Source organism: Notamacropus eugenii, chromosome 2 (assembly GCF_028372415.1).
Source record: "Notamacropus eugenii isolate mMacEug1 chromosome 2, mMacEug1.pri_v2, whole genome shotgun sequence".
In the NCBI taxonomy this organism is placed as follows: Eukaryota; Metazoa; Chordata; class Mammalia; order Diprotodontia; family Macropodidae; genus Notamacropus; species Notamacropus eugenii.
Genome location: NC_092873.1, coordinates 222,860,660 through 222,876,498, shown reverse-complemented (window position 1 = coordinate 222,876,498; position 15,839 = coordinate 222,860,660). Strand labels below are relative to the sequence as shown.

Sequence of the window (15,839 nt, the reverse complement as noted above, 5' to 3'; positions counted from 1 at the left end):
AAGGTGACGGCCCAGGAGCGCCCCGCGTCCCAGCTGGGAGGGGGTCGGGGTCGGGGGGTGGGCAGGTGACCGGTGCCGGGAGTTCTACTTAGAACGTTGCCAATGCCAACGTTCTTCCCCTCCCCCTTCTTTGGAACGCTCCCGGGAATAGGCTTCGGGGCGCGGGGCGCTCGGCTCGGCTCCCCTCTCCGCCTGGCTGGGGAGGGGGAGGCCACGAGGGCAGGAGGTGGGGGTGGTCGCCGCCGCTGAGCCCTAGATGCCGTCGTCACGCCCGGGCTCGGTTGAGGTCATCCCGCCCGCGGCCAATCGATCCTTGCCTTGTAGCCTTCTCTTTTCCTGCTAACAGGTGGAAGCCGCAGAGAGCGAGCGAAGGAAATGGAGAAGGGGTGAATGTTCTCCTCCCACCCCAGGGTGTTAGGTTCAATTCAACTAAAGCAGGAAACCGTATCCCTAAAAGAAACCCCGTACAGGTGTGAATAGGGATCTTTCCTGAACTGAAGGATTAAACTGCTTCTGGGGCCGCGATGCGTCCCCAGGAGCAGGTTAAGGTACAGTCGAGTTTTGTTTCTTGGGTGTTTTTGTTTGTTTGTTTGTTTGCCTTACCCAGAAACACCTTGGATCACACTATCTCAACCCTGCGTTGTCCAAGGAGACGGCTTAGGCTTACTAAGCTCACACCTTCTCTTTTCTATTCGAGGTTACAACTGGACACTTCGTAGCATCTGAACTTGAAAGGGAAGGGGAGCGGGGACTAATAGAATGATGGTGCAGCTGGTTAAAATTGATCTTTGGTTTGAGTGAAATCACTAGTTTCCAAACGTGTATACAGAAATGTAGGAATCGGTTGGTTGTCCTGCGCAATATAGTGTTCACAGCATGGAAATTCACATGTATTATGGATCCACCTTGCATGCTGCCAGTGGAAACTGACTTCCAAATCAGCCAAAAATAATTGAGGTTGAAACTCACTTGCGTCCTTGAACTTGTCCTGGATGAAGCTGGATTGTCTCTTGAAATGTGGATTGGCTTGTCTTTAACATGTAAATCCAGATATTAAATCATTATTTTGTTTTGGGGTGGGAAAAGGGGATGGCTAACTATGCTGTAGGGATCCGGAGGAGCTGGGTGCTGCACCTAAGTTCCCACCCTGAGGGCAGGCTAGGAACAGCCTACTCATTTATTTAAGGTAAATAAAGGGCTATTTTTATCCTTCAGAACATAATTTTTCGAGGGAGGGAGGGAATCCTATTTCATTAGGCTTATGCATATTTATGGAAGGAAATGTTGAGCACTTTTTGCCATCTCCCTGAGAACTCTTATTAAAAAATACATGCAGAAGAATAAACTGATAGGTATTTCAGTGTCAGATACTTTTAGATAATTGGTGATCTAGTGATGAGTAATGAATATTTGGATAAACCCAGAGGAATGCCAATAAAATATTTTGCTTTATAAAGGATGATATGCTGTTGTTTTCAGTATCCTTCAATAAAAACAATTGCTTGTTTCTGTCTAAAAAGATATCGTACACATACATATGCATGTACGTCTTTCCAATATATTTTATTTTCCAAAGTTAACTTAAAATATTAAGATGATATTTGCCCAAATTTTTCTAGTTTTGTATTTATTTTCTTTTTAGCTCTGAGTACCTTTTATAAGTGTGTTAAAGAAATTTGCAGATTAGATATAATTTGGATTTTTTTGGTCCAGATTTGTGGTTTAATTGAGGTAGGTAATTCCGGTCACAGCTCCCTTCATGTAGCCAAGTCTTCTAAGATTGCCTGCCACACTGAGAAATTAAGTGACTTGTCCACGATCTCAAAATCAGAATGCATCAGATAAAATTTGAACTGTAGTCTATCAGGCTCCAGGGATAGCACTGTATCCATTATGTCAGGCTGCCTCTCTAGGTATAATTATTGGCAATATAAAGGTCTCTAAGGACAAGTATTTTGAAAGAAAGTATTTTTTTTACCTGACAGCATTATCTTAATGCACATAAAAAGTCATTGAATTTGTAACAGCTCAAAGGATTTGATCTTTTAACTCAAGTTTGGGAGGTGCAGGAGTTCACCAAGGACTGCTTTAAGTCATGTGATAGACATGTGAGCTCAATTTTAGTGATTAATCATCCTGTATGTAATATTGCATGTCTTACACACCCAGCAGCTGCAGATCTTCCTTCTTTTATTTTTTTTTTATTTAACTTTTAACATTCATTTTCACAAAATTTTGGGTTACAAATTTTCTCCCCTTTTATCCCCCCCCCCCAAACCCAAGCATTCTAATTGCCCCTGTGACCAATCTGCTCTCTCTTCTATCATCCCTCTCTGCCCTTGTCTCCGTCTTCTCTTTTGTCCTGTAGGGCCAGATAGCTTTCTTTACCCCTTTACCTGTATTTCTTATTTCCTAGTGGTAAGAACATTACAGTTGATCCTAACACTTTGAGTTCCAACTTCTTTACCTCCCTCCCTCTCCACCCCTTCCCTTTGGAAGGCAAGCAGATCTTCCTTCTTTTAAAGGCTCTCTCTGCTTCTTTGTATTACTCCTTTTTATTCTCTGCTTTTTATTGCAACTGAAAGGCTCCAGTTGCAACCCTAATGGTAAGATCTGGTTGAGAGACACATTTGATTGCTTTCTTAATAGTGTTTATCAAGAGCATAATCTGTCCTTAAACTTCTCTGTGTATCATCTTCAAGGATCCTGGTCTAATTTTAAAGCAACTTATTGGATATAATCTTGATTTACTGCTTTGAAAACAAACCCGATATATTGAAAATACAACATAAAATACACACAATCATAAATTATACTGGTCTTGAATAAATCAGTGGAAGAAGCTGCAGGATGTATGATTTAAATAATTTGGAATAAAAAGATAAGAAATATAATATCTGTAAAATAATTATATTGTCTGTTACTAGTCATCGGTGAGAGAAGGGATAATGCAGCACCTTTGGTAAAAGGCACTTTATAAAGCCTAGTGTTACAAAAATCAAAGTGATACTATCTTTGTTATTGGGCATTTTTTCTTCTGTTAATCCCACTGATACCAGCAGAGGCAGCATGGTGCAAATGGAATAATACCATCCTTGTTTGCAGGAAACCTGAATGCCTCTCTCAATTCCTTTTCCACTTAGCATTGTAGTGGACTAGGCATTTAATCTGTCTTCACCTTCATTTCTTCAAATAAGGTTAGCAATGCTTGGAGTACTTACTCATAAAATTGTATGGACAAAAGGAACCTTTTGCAAAGAATATTAAATAGATGTTTTATTTTTAATCCAGGGTGAATAATTTTGTTTCAAGGTACCCAATTAAAAGAAAAGGTAGGTGCCAAAGGACAGGGAAATCTATTAGAATAAAAACAACAGCAACAGTAATAATTATTATTATTAATAGTAGAATAGGATACAATTTTAGTTATTAGTATTATTTGTGATGAGGGAAGGGACTAACACATCTGTCATTTAAGATATAGGTTAAATTGGAGGCAATTAGGAATTCAGAAAACGTACCAGAATTGACTAGTTACTGAAAACACCATCTAGATTTCACCACTAGAGGATCTCATGTCCTTTTCCTGTGGAACTAAGAGTACCTAGAGATTATTTACAGAAATAACTCAGCTGAAGTCACATGTGCCAAATGCGCCGAGTCAATAGAAAGTATTAAAGGTATAATTTGAAGATCTAATTGACCCCTGTAAGAAAACCTGATGATTGAAATATTGCTTCTTGATAAATTTTTATAGCCATATTTCATCACATGAAAGAATAATAAATCAGTTTTATCTATGAATACAACTAGTATTCTTTTGAAGATATTTTATCTAGAAAGTTTCGAATTTTGGAAAATCCACTGGCTATGGAGTCAGAGGGTGGCATCAAACCACTCCCCTGATTTTACTGCTTACTTACCAGCAGCTTTACCTTGCTTGGGATAAACTTCCCTTTCCCCCCTTTCTAACTCCTCCATTATAATGTAAATTTATTGAGGGATAAAGAGAGTCTTGTTTGATTGTTTTTGCATTCCAGGCATCCCAGTACTTAACATGATGCCTGACACATAGTAATTGCTTAATAAATCTCCTACTCATATATAAGGGGCATCAAGGTGGTGCAGTAGATAGAGCACTAGACCAGGAATTAGGGAAGCTCCTATTTCTCTGGCCTCAAACACTTACTAGCTGTGTGACGCTGGACAAATCACTTAACTCTATTTGCCTCAATTTTCTCCTGTTAAATGACCTGGAGAAGAAAATGGCGAACCATTCCAGTACCTTTACCAAGGAAACCCCAAATGGGGTCGTGAAGAGTCAGGCACAACTGAAAAATGACTGACACTCATATCCATAGCAGATATGTCTTAGAGTAAGTTCTTGCTAGTATCCAGGAGCCACATGTGTTTCCTTATATCTTTAGGGTCATGCAGAAATTGATCCTAAATTAATTGCCTTTTTGGCCAAAAGAGAGCATGATTTTTTGTAGTTCTCTCTAGAAATAGAGAGCTCTAGAATAAAAGGGATCTCAGAAGACATCTGGTCAGAGAATCAAAGGTATAGAACCAGAAAGAACCTCCAAGGCCATTTTAGCTTAACACTCTAATTTATTACTTATTTGTTAATTTTTTAGACAGATGAATGAATTGAAACCCACACATGCCCCAAACACTAAGGCAGTAAATGTTAGAAGCGGCTTTGAATTCAGGTCCTCTGCCTCAGCGGTGCATTGTTCTATCTCTTGGACCATATTGCCTCCATAATCATATTTTATTTTTGTGTTAATATATTATGTCCATATATAATATATATGTCCACTTACAATGTATATGTTATATTCACCCTTTGTTAAGCACCTACTATGTGTCCTAGTACTGTCCTAGGTACGAGATATAAAGAGAAAAAAATGAAACTTCTGTCATCAAGTGAGAGATACAGCATATGCATAAAGAAATACAAAATACATATGAAGTAAATATAACTTAATTTATAAATTGGCAGGGAGGCAATACCTGAGCTGAGCTTCAAGCAATCCAAGGCTTCCAAGAGGTGGAAGTATGATGGGATAGCATTGTATAAGTGAATTTTTTCATAAAACAACAAGGAGTTGAGTGGTTGCTTAACATGGTGTCTTCTAGCCTCTGTATGGCATGAGGTAGGAAAGATTATAAAAGAAACAAGATGTGACATGAGGTGAGTTGTTCTGTTCCTTTCAAACAAAATCGTTTATTAAATTTAATATCATCACTTGTGATCTCAGTAATGAAAGTGCGCATCAACATGCACTAAGTAATCTTCAAACAGAAATTCCATCTCACTTGAAAAACATGAGGCAGACAAACAGGTAGTTATATTTTTCATGCTGTGACATGCTCTGTGCAATCAAGATGTGGGGATTTTCACAGTGTTAGAACCCAGGAGAGCAAAGCCTGCAGGATGAATGACAGCCAACTTCAGGTGAATGATAGGAACTTGATCTAACTATTGTTCTTTTTCCAAATTAAAAAGATAAGTGAAAAAACAAAGTTAAAAAGAATTAAAAGTCAGGAACCCAGATTGTCATTTTGGTTAGTCTCTGCTCAAAGTATGTTATTAAGTTGTCTGGACAGCTCTTGTCCTCTCCAATGGTTGACTGGACGTCATGGCAAGTGGGAGGATGTGTCATTAAAAGAATGCCTAAGAGCTTGCATTCATGTACATGTGTGAAATACTTAAATATATTTAGGCTTTTGACTATATATTTCCTAATCCTCCTTCCTACTTGCAGAGGAGAGGAACTGGACTTGTGATTTCATTGGTATAAGACACTCCCAGATGAGGTAACTTCCTTTACCTATTCAGGTTGGCCCCTTCTCTGCAACTTAAAATCTTAGTTGCCTAGGACAGTGAGAAATTGAATGACTCCCTCGAGGTCACCCAGCTGGTATACATCAGAGATGGCATAACTCTTTGGAAATGAGTCTAAAAGAACTTGTAATTAAAGAATCATTGAAGTAATAATTTATGTAAAGATAATCTGAATTCAGAAAATATCATTTACATTTATTCTGTCTTAATTTGTATTAGAGATACTCATGACTGTTTTCTCACCCAAACTCTTGTAAAAGAGTCAGTGTGTTGTAATGTAGAGAGAGCCAACTTTGGAGGAGTGAAAGCTGGTTTCAGGTCCTGCCTTTGACACATACTTTGTATGACCTGGGACAAGTCATTCCATCTCCCTGTACCCCCACAAATCTGGAAGACTATAAAGTGAAGAACAGTTACTGATTTTATTTGTCAAAAGAGCTTCTTCTTGGGGCACTTGGAGTTCTGTATGTCAATAAAGTCATAGATCCAAATGAAAAAAAATATAAGCTTCTTGAGGATAGGGACCGTCTTATTTATCTTCCTTAATCCTGACTTTGACACATTAATTTGAGAGTAAGTCAAGTAACCTTTCTGGATCTGTTTCCTTAATTTCTTTAAAATGAGGATGTTGGGCTAGATGACCTCTGATGTTCCTTCCAGCTTTAAATCTACTGATTTTTTTCCCCAATTACATGCTAAAAATAATTTTTAGCATTCTTTTTAAAAATTTTTGAGTCCTGAATTGTCTCCCTCTCTCCCACCCCCTCCACTGAGAAGGCAAGCAACTAGTTTTAAATCTATGAATCTGTGATCCTAATGATCCAGAAATAAGAGTCGCTAACTTCTGGAGGACTTTCATTTGTCAAGGTGACTAGTAGTAAAATTACTATTACTGTAATCTGTAAAACTATTCTGGTAGTATTTTTTTAAAGTAGCAGTAAAAATTTTAAGTAAATGGGAGGTGTAAAGTGGTTTTTGAGACTGAGAAAGGAAAGATTATTACTGAAATAAAAGCATTAGAAATGAAACCTCTAGATTTTTCTCTAATCCTCTATATTTTTCTCATCCAAGAAATCTATTATGGGTCCTGCAAATAATCTGTGGGAGGAGTTATGCAAGAGGTCTGCAAATCCATATTGCATCATGGATTTTTCTCAGTCAGTGGTTACTAATACACTCTAATACAGCTGTTATTATATGAAAGTCTTAAATTGTTTTGACATGACTTTATATTAAAAAAAAGAAAAAAAGATTGGGAACTACTGTGGCTTTAGGCATGGGAGGATAATGACCTGGCAATAGAATGGTAAGGAAGGGAGAGATTGAGGAAAAATAAGTTGAGAGGACTTTGTAACTGATTGGCCACAGGGGACCTAGGAGTGGAAGGAGTTGGGGACAGTTCTTGTTTTGAACTCATGTCAATGGGATGATGATGACATTGTTAACATAAATAGAAAATATGCAAACTGAATTGAGAGTGAGTGGTTAGTTTTAGTTTTACTTATGGTGAGGTGCTGGATATTTGTGACAAGGTCAGGAAAGAAAATAGCGTGGGAAATAAATAAGTGGATGAGATATCTTATAAGGAAGTGATAATATAGATAGAAGAAAAGATGTTGGATATCACCAAATGCACAGGGTGGAAGGAAGAGAGACCTGTGGATGAGAAGAAAAAGGAACCATCAGAGACAGGAAGAAAACTAATATAATGCCTTATAAAGGAAGCCCCCCCCCCCAAAAAAAACTCAAAGAATCCCAACAAAGAAGGTTAGTTCAAAGTTTCAAGTGCTGAAGTAAGATCAGAGAAAACAAGCATTAAAAAAAGATCATAGAATTTATGGTAGGGGGGTCATTGATGACATTTGTTTATTTGGGGCAATCAGGGTTAAGTGACTTGCCCAGGATTAAACAGCTAGTAAGTGTCTGAGGCCGGTTTTGAACTCAGGTCCTCCTGACTCTAGGGCAGGTGCTCTATCCAGGACTGTGTTTGAAAATGCTGAGTGTGGAGTTCAGGTGGGAGAGGAAGATGTATTCTGTTTTTTGGAAAGGTTTGTGCCCAGTTTTGATCTCCTGCTCATTAAACTACAGGAGCTCCCTATTACCTCTAGGATCAAATATAAATTCCGCTGACATTTGAAGCCTTTACAGCCTTATGCTACATTACTCCTCTGTTTGCCTCAGTAACTGTAAAATGGGATAATAATAGGTTGTACCTCTCAGATGTGTTGCAATGATCACATGAGGCAACATTTGTAAAAGTACTTAGCACAGTGCCTAGCGCAATAATTTTTTTATTGTTGTTGAATTGATTCAGTCCTGTCCTACTCTTCATGACCCCATTTGAGGTTTTCTTGACAAAGATACTGGAGTGGTTGGCCATCTCCTTCTCCAGCTCATTTTACTGATGAGGAAACTCAGGCAAACAGGGTTGAGTGACTTGCCCAAGGTCACACAGATAGGAAGTGTCTGAGGCCAGACTTGAACTCTGGAAGAGGAATCTTCTTGACTCCAAACCTCGAAATCCATCTACTGCATCATCTAGCTGCCCTCTAGCATAGCGCAGGCCCTATATTAATACTTACTCCCTTTCCTTCCCTGTTGCACTTCTCATAGTCTACATAAAGTCCAGGAAAACCAGGCTTCTTGGCTGGTCCTCACTCATGAAATTCTACCTTCTGTCTCTTCCTATGTACAGGCTGGACCCAGTGCCCAGAATGTCCTCCCTCCATCCCTTCTCACTTTTCCTCTTAGAATGGCCAGTTTCCTTCAAAGCTCAGCTCAAGTGCCACTTCCCAAAGAAAGCCTTTTCTGATTACCCCCTCCCCTCATAGCTAGTGCCAGCTCCGTACCCCACAAATTATCTTGAATTTATTCTGTACATGCTTACATATGTCCAAACTGTCTCCTTTAATAGAAGGTAGGCTTCTCGAGGGCAAAGATAATTTTATTTTTTTTTCTATATCCCCACTGACAGGACATAGGAAACTTATAATAAATAAATGAATACTTGTTGGTTGATTGAAAGGAGGGAAAAAGCTTTTAGATAGATTGCTACTTAACATCTAGATTTTAAAGCCCTAGGGTTTCTTGGTTTAAGCATTCCTCTGACCCAGGCAGCCCCTGCAGGTCAGCGTTATCTCATTGACCTATTTTCCTTCTTCCCTGGCTGTTCACTGTTTGTGTTATCTCAGGCTCTAACCTTGGGAAACAAGACACAGTAGATCTCCCGCTTGCCAATGGTGTTTTTATATTCGCATAATTACAGCCTTCTAGAGAAGTCATTGCTGGATGAAAGTCTGGGAGAGAATACAGATAATATGCTACCAAATTCAGTTAAGATAGGCCTTATGATGTCTTAAGTTCCTGGAGTTGGGCATGGCGGCAGACTTTCATTTCTAAGGGTTGCAATATACAAATAGAAACCAAGATCTGATTTCCTGGACAAGAAAAGGCTTAAAGGTGCTTGCAAAATTTAGCAACAGTAGTTCTCTCTTATCATCTTCATCCTCTTGTTTCATTCTGTACTATGATCACAAACATTTTGCCCTATTTTCTAATATTGCCCTATTTTCAATATCTAAAACTCTAGGCAATCTTCTCTTGCATTCATGGCAACCAGAAAGTTGTTTCAGTGCAAGAGCCCTGTATTGGTGCAATTTACATATGTCTTCACTTGCATCCTTTTCTGCTCTGGGACCTTTGTTTTTCTCTGGAGCCTACCATGATAAATGGTAATGGATCTGCCTTTTTTTTAACTGCATTTCATGCCCATTGAGAACCATGGTATCTCTTCAGATAAGTTCATGTATGTGAAAGCATTATGTAAATGTTAAGAGGTTTATGTTCTTCCAGTTCCTTCTGTCTCTCCTTTCTGACTTTGGATCATTATTTACATACTAGGACATGGAACACATGGTTAAACATGGTGGTACTTGATCATATGACTTGCTTCTAGGCCCAGAGACTTAAATCCTTGCTTATAGAAATTAAAAGCCTAAGTACTTAGTATCATTTCATTACTTACATGGATGACTTACTTGATGGAATCTATGTGGGTACCTCCTTCCACCAATGCAAACTGAAATCCCTTCAGGCTTAATGAATATTTGTGGGAAAAAAAAAGGAAAACCTGTTGACTAACAGTAATGTGTCTCTCTGAAGTTAGGTAAACTTGAATATAGAACTAAAGCCTGTAACCACACTCGTCCACCAGAGTTTGAACTTCATTGGCAAAGCTTTCAAAAACTTTTAATGTTTGACAAAATAGACAAATATACAGTGCAACACAGATAATATTAATTTGTGGTTTTCTAAGTCAATATGTACCCTATGGAGTATTCTATTTGTGTTTCATATCACTGCTTTAAACAATTCTCAAATGATTCCAGTCTCCTCACCATATTGATAACCCTCCTCTGGAGACTCTCCACCATTCCAGTGTTTTCTTAAAATATGGCTCCCATTACTATGATGTGTATTTAAGAATAAAAAGATAATTCGATATTATAAGTCCCATGTGGAATCCATGAAGGAAGACAGATGTATTGATGTCAATTTAAATTTGGAGCCTCCAAATAAAAATTCTCAAGAGGGCTCCCCTCATTCTGTAAGATCACCCCCAGTACAAGGTCAACTCAGGTAATATTTGGGCCCATACCTGATGCTACTGATGAAACTTATTCCTATGGCTCACAACTTGGCTTCTTATTAGGAATCCAGCCCATCCCACTAGTTCTTAGAAGCTCCTAACTTCATCATTTGGCATGCCAGAGAGACTGACTTGGACCTTGTTGTAACATTCCTAGGTACCAGGTGTTTGTGGACATCCACTGAGGCTACCTCTTAATTAACTGGGTGACTTCCTTGCCTGGCGACTCTGCTTATTCATCTCAGTATGGTTCATCCATCTGGCATTGGGCTATTACTCATTTACAACAACTATGCCAAATCAAGCATAAAATTAGACACATGCCCTACTTAGTGGTTTTTCGATGATGTCCAGTTGGGCAGAGTTCACTGCATACTATTCTCATGAGACATTTTAGATTATCCCATTCATCTTACGTGCATGAAGTCCATTTCATTTCTAGTATTCTTCACTATATTTCTGTTCCAGGTGGAGTGTAACCCTAGCTGGGCAAGTAGTCCCTGGTTTCCTTAGTTTCCTCATCTGTAAAATGGGATTAACCTTGCATCTCAGGGTTTTTGTGAGGATCAAATAAGATAATAGTTGTAAAAGAGCCTAGCACTTACTAGGGTGCTATACAAATGCTGGCTAGTATCATCATTATTGAAAATCTTACCCAAACTAATTTTTTTTTTTTGGAGAGAGATCTTTTTTAAAATTCTGATGAATTTACTCAGATTGTTTCTTATTTTCACATAAGAGTGTTTTGGGGGGAATTATAGACATACTTAGAGACAGTGGTGGATAAATATTATCTACTCATTCCCTGTTATCATTATCCTTTCTAAGTGGGGCAGCTAGGTGGTGCAGTGGATAGAGCACCAGTGCAGGAGTCAGGAGGACCTGAGTTCAAATCTCACTTCAGACACTTGACACTCACTAGCTGTGTGACCTTGGGCAAGTCACTTAACCCCAATTGCCTCATCCTGGGTCATCTCCAGTCATCCTGATGAATATCTGGTCACTGGATTCAGATGGCTCTGGAGGAGAAGTGAGGCTGGTGACCTGCACAGCCCTCCCTCACTCAAAACAAAGTCAAGTGCAAGTCTTGTCATCATTTCTCTGATGGCATGGTCTTCTTCGGCAATGAAGGATGAACACACACACACACCCCTTTCTAACTATAGTATTCATAATTGGAGACTCTTGGCTCTGATGCCCCATGAACCCTACCTCAAATTAAATTGAAGGTAACCTCAGCTTCCTCATCTGAAAACTGGTGATTACTTCACAGAATTATCACAATGATCAAATGAGAAAAATGTGTATAAAATACTTTATAAGCCATCAATTGCTATATATATGTGGCTATGTTTCGTTCTTATCTCATCTCATATTGATACTCCTCAAAGTTTATCTTCACTTATTGTTTCTGTGTTTTTATATACAGAGCTCACGATTAGTATATGCAAAAAAACCATCATATCATTTATAGCTCTTGTCTAAATAACTATTACAGACCACGGATGGGGAAATTGTTAAACCAATTGTGGTACATTTGAAGAATCTAGAGAACCATAGAAAAATTTATATTAACAGATACAGAGAGAAGTTAATCCAGGAAAACAATTTATACAATAATTCCAATGGTATAAATGGAAAGAACAGAAAGATTAAACTGAACATTAGGTAATTATAATGACTTGAGTTTGACTCTGCAGAACAGATGAGAAAATGCTACTCCCTCTCTTCTTCAAAGAGATGGGAGACAATAATTGTGGAACATTACAATAACATTTTGATGTATTTGCTTTTTTTTTTTGATGCATTTCCCCTTTTACTTCTTTGTTTTTAATTCTTTGTTACAAAGCCTTTGTATACTCATCATGTGCTCTGGGTAGGGACACAGGAAGGGATATAAATAAAGGAAATAAAGGTAATACAAAAGAAAAGGCTCATCAGTCAGTTTTTTTAAAAAAAAATCTGTTGTAGATGCAAAAATTTGAGAAATTCTGTAAGAAACTCACTTAAATTCTTAAATCAAAATATACTTTCATACTTGATGACTTCAGTGGGCATCAGAGTAAATAGAAGAGAAAGATGTTGGAAAATATGGTTCAAAAGAAGCAAAAGAAGGCAAAGGTTTGTAGCCTAACCAGAACACTCATACCTGTTTTCTTCAAGAAAAGAGGTGGGTGGTGCTGGACATGTCCAACACCAAGGAACATCACAAAAAAGTAAAACAGTCTTAACAGACAAGAAATGACTAGTCCCAATGTTGGGGTGACTTCTGAATCAGCCCTTTGTATATTGTCAGACCATCAACTTGTTAGAGCAAAGAAATTAACACAAAATGAGAGGAAAGGATAAAGATGAAAAGAGGATTTGGCATGCAATAGAAGAGCCCTACCCTGACCTAGTCAAGCTGCTCATGCTGAAAAATGAAAACTGGTGGGCTAGTGATGCAATGAGTGGGAGGGACCATAGACAATCTGCCTGTGTGCTGTACTTTACGACTTGGTGTAGTGGGAAAAGCAAAGGATTTGGATCTCAGTTCAAACCCAGGCTTCGTCATACTCAGCTGCTCACTCTGACTCACCTCACCTATCCATCCAGTCAATCAGTTTCCAAATCTTGTGGTTTCTCCCTCCACGACAACACTCTTCTCTGTCTCCTTCTTCTCATTCACACAGTCACCACACCATAGTTCAAGCTGTCAGTACCTGTAGCTTAAACTATTGCAATAACTTCTTAATTAGTTTCTCAGCTTTAAATCTCTCCCCCTTCCACTCCATCCTACACACAGTTACCAAAGTGATTTTTCTAATGTATAGCACCAGCTTACTACTCAGTAAATGGGTCTTTATTATCTGTAGGATCAAATAAAATGCTTCTTTTTGGAATTTAAAGCTCTTCATAGTCTAGTTCTTTCCTAATTACACTTAATCAGACTGGCCTCTTCTGTCCTCTTCTGCTTCAGTGCTTTTACATTGGCTGTCCTACATGCCTAGAACGTACTTCTTCTAATTCTACCCCTTGGGATCCCTACTTTCCTTCAAGACTCAGCTCAAGTGACACCTTCTACATGAGGCCTTTCCTGGTCCTACACCCCCTCCCTAGCCTATTAGTGCCTTTCCCCAGAGTTTGCCTCCATTTGTTTTGTATGTGTTTCATTTACATCTGTATAGGTAATACTATCTACCTCCTTGGAAATTAAGGTCTTTGAGGGCAGAGATTGCTTTGATTTTTTTTCCTAAGCATCTCCAGTCCTTGTCACAGTCTCTGCTACATAGGTGCTTAATCACTGTTTATTGATTAATTTATTATATATGTGTCTTTGAGGAGGTAATTTAATTTTCTGCACTTTGATTTTTTGATACGTAGAATGAAGTGGTTGGATTCTGGGGTCCCTCACACTTCCAAAAGTATGATTTTATTATGCTGTTTTACCCTTGTAATGCAGTAGGGTGTTTTAAATGCTAAAATGACAAGTCTAAAGGCTTGTCAGATATTATAAGTATGTGTTTACCTTATATGGGGCAAGATGCTTAACTAGAAACATTCCAAGATGGGGAGGAAGGGAAGGTGAAACAAGGATACACTTGGTATCACAGTCACCCAGAATGGATAGATTACAACTAAATCTCTAAAGTGGGGAGTATACGTAGGGTCCCAGTGTAGAGCAATGATCTTCAGGCCAGCAGGAGGAAGAAGGACATCAGTGAATTATCCTCCTGTCCTGGGACTCAGGTTATGATAGGCTTTCATTCACTTCTCTAGTTCTCAGTGTAAGACACCTGGGCTGCCACACCCAATAGGGTATGCCTACATATGTAATATTAAGGGACCTAAAGGATGATGACCATCACCAAATCACTACTCCTTACCCTCCCTAGCCCAATGGGTGAACCTCTTTCAAGCATCTATCAGAGGAGACAGACAAGAGTAGCCTAGGAGGCCTAATCTTGGGTGGATTGAAATCCACATAGTTGAGTTACCCATGTTGGTAAGATTCCTAATACGTGAAAGTAGAACTCTGTAACCTGTGGGTCCGTGAATTTATGGATGGATGGATGGATAGATAGATATTTCAATGTAATTGATTTCCTTTATAATCCTATGTACTTTAGTAGTCATAGGTTTCATCATACTGCCATAAAGGTCCAAGAGACACACAAAAGAGAGAGAGAGAGAAAGAGAGATGATCTCTGCATTAAAATATCAATGTATATTTCTTTACTTTTAAAAAAATTTAAATTTTTATTTCTAGTTCCAAAGTCTCTCTCTCCCTCTCTCACCTTCCCCACCTATTGAGAAGGCAAGATACCCATTATACATATGAAGTCATGTAAAACACATTTCTACATTAGCTATATTGAGAAAACTTCATCACTGTAAAACAGTAACACATTCTTGGGCTCTGAGACCTGACATGCCAAATTACTCCTTTAAGCAAATATTTATTTGTAATGATACACACCTAATAAGGAGAGAATCAAAAGACTGATTAAGGCTTAAATGTGGCTGCTTATTGTTACCATCAGATGAACTTGGCATCCTGTAAACATGTCAGAAACATTGCTTCTTCAAATACTGACTAAAATGTTGGTCATTTGTGATGGAGTGCCAGGAAAACAAATCAAGTGTTTGATTTCTGTTGTTTTATCACTGTAAAAATTCATTTGTTCTTCCAGAAATTTGCTACCACTCTTGTCTAAGCTTAAATTGTAAATTGTGTACTTATTTAAAATTTTAAAGGCACTTAAAAAATTTTATATCACCACAACAATCTGTCACAAATTCATTCTGTGACTTTAGCTTTTTTTCTTTTCTAATTTTGAGCTTCAGTTTTTTCACCTGGAAACTGGGCAAGTAATCGGTAGCAAGAATCCACTGATACCATGGGAAGGTAATAGGGGGATGATGTCTATAAAATATTTTTAATTTCTTGGATGAAGAGATACAGAAATATCAATTGCTGGCAATTATATTTTGCTTAATTTCTATAAATTCTATGATACCTTTCTCACTAGGAAATGCTATCATCTTATGAACTCTTACTCTTAATTATTTTTTTTAAAGAGATACAGTATTATATAGAGAATAGAAAGCCAGCCACTGAGAAAGGAAGACCTGGTTACAAGTCTTAACACTGATGTATAATAGTTCTAGACTGTTAACTGATCTAGTAACTTAGTCTCTCAGTACCTCCAGACAATTCTCTAAGACTATTAAAAAAAAAACACACAACTCTTTGCATGAGTTTCCTCACCAGGAGTTTTATTAAACCAATAGAATCATAGATAAGCCCCCCCCCCCATTTCTTTTTTAAAAAGATGAATGACCTTTTAAAAAAAGATA

The 15,839-nt window shown here is 38.2% G+C and overlaps 2 protein-coding genes across 3 annotated transcripts in view; both read left to right on the top strand.

Annotated features, from left to right (window-relative positions):
* The window catches only part of MAP7 (microtubule associated protein 7), a 229,222-nt gene that overhangs the window by 134 nt on the left and 213,249 nt on the right, over window positions 1-15,839 (top strand). The window lies entirely within an intron of this gene.
* The window catches only part of MAP3K5 (mitogen-activated protein kinase kinase kinase 5), a 452,961-nt gene that overhangs the window by 292,293 nt on the left and 144,829 nt on the right, over window positions 1-15,839 (top strand). The window lies entirely within an intron of this gene.